Source organism: Solanum stenotomum, chromosome 9 (assembly GCF_019186545.1).
Source record: "Solanum stenotomum isolate F172 chromosome 9, ASM1918654v1, whole genome shotgun sequence".
In the NCBI taxonomy this organism is placed as follows: domain Eukaryota; kingdom Viridiplantae; phylum Streptophyta; class Magnoliopsida; order Solanales; family Solanaceae; genus Solanum; species Solanum stenotomum.
In genome coordinates, this window is record NC_064290.1 from 31788290 (window position 1) to 31789642 (window position 1353).

At 33.4% G+C, this 1353-nt stretch overlaps 1 pseudogene; it reads left to right on the plus strand.

The window, feature by feature from the left end:
• Positions 1-667: 667 nt before the first annotated feature.
• LOC125876654 (actin-depolymerizing factor 2-like) lies at positions 668-1085 on the plus strand (annotated as a pseudogene).
• Positions 1086-1353: the final 268 nt, after the last annotated feature.

Consider the following 1353-nt stretch of genomic DNA (forward strand, 5'->3'; position numbering starts at 1 on the left):
ATTTTATCATCCATACAAATTAGTAATTAGGATAACAATCCAACATATTCGAATGGAATTTCACAAATTTTCAAACTGAAGAAAAAGGTTTATAAATCAGTCACCTAAAAAGTGATACAAAAATTGTAAAGTCGGTATAAACAATAGCACCACATACTCAAAACATTATTTAACTAAAACTGAAAATTCATAAACTACATTTATTATGAACCTCAAAAGCTTGAAAGATTGCACAGGAAGTGTTGAACAAGAAAAAGTGAAAAGTTGCATACCTTAAATGCTATAAAAGAGGATACACACTAGTTGTGATGCTGTTCACCAGGACCTGAAGCCTCACTGCCTCATAAAGTCTTCAGCCGACATCAACAAGTACTCTCTTCTACAACGACCTGTATATCTAGATCTAGGAGTTAGTTACAAGAAATCAGTTTGTAACAGAGAAAGCCTTTTCCAAAAAATTAGTGTAAGATAACTTGCAATATACTAGGCACTCTTTCTTTTTAAATGTTGTTTCCTATTTTTCTAACAGAAAATACAATCATTCTTTGTTCCTAAATTACCTTCTAAAAATACTTGGCATTTTCTTATGGATTTTTCAAAAGCAAAAGTTGGTCAAGAAGAAACTAAGTTGAATGAAAACTTAATACTCTCTCTCAGTAAAACCAACATGGCTAACGCAGCATCTGGGATGTCAGTGCATAATGACTGCACATTAACGTTCTTGGAGCTGATAATAAAAAGAACTCACTGATTTATTGTTTTCAAGATAGAAGAGAAGCAAAAGGAGGATGTGGTTGAAAAGTTGGTGAGCCAACTCAATGCTATGAGGACTTTGCTGAAAGTCTTCCTGCTGATAAATGCAGATATACTGTCTATGATTTTGACTTCGTGACTAAGTAAAAATGCCAAAATGCAAGATCCTTTTCATTGCATGGTCCCCTGACACAACAAGAGTGAGAAGCAAGATGATCTATGCCAGTTCAAAGGAAAGATTCAAGAGAGAGCTTGACGGAATTCAAATTGAGTTACATGCTACTGATCCAACCGAAATGGGAGTTGATGTAATTAAAATCCGTGCAAACTAGGTATGGTTGATTAGATATCAGATATACCTGCAAAATGGAGAATCTTGATGCAATCATCTTAATTAAACTGTTCAAAGCTTGTGGGACAAAAAAATGGCTAGAATTGATATCAATACCAAGTATTAAATTTTGATTCTTGAACGAGCTTTATGGTGGTCTAATATATAATGTGCTTTTTATTTGAAATCATTCATCTGAGTATTTAATTTTTTGCTTGATACTACGAGCTACTCATATGTATTTATTGTGAAGGATCGGACACGTTTAA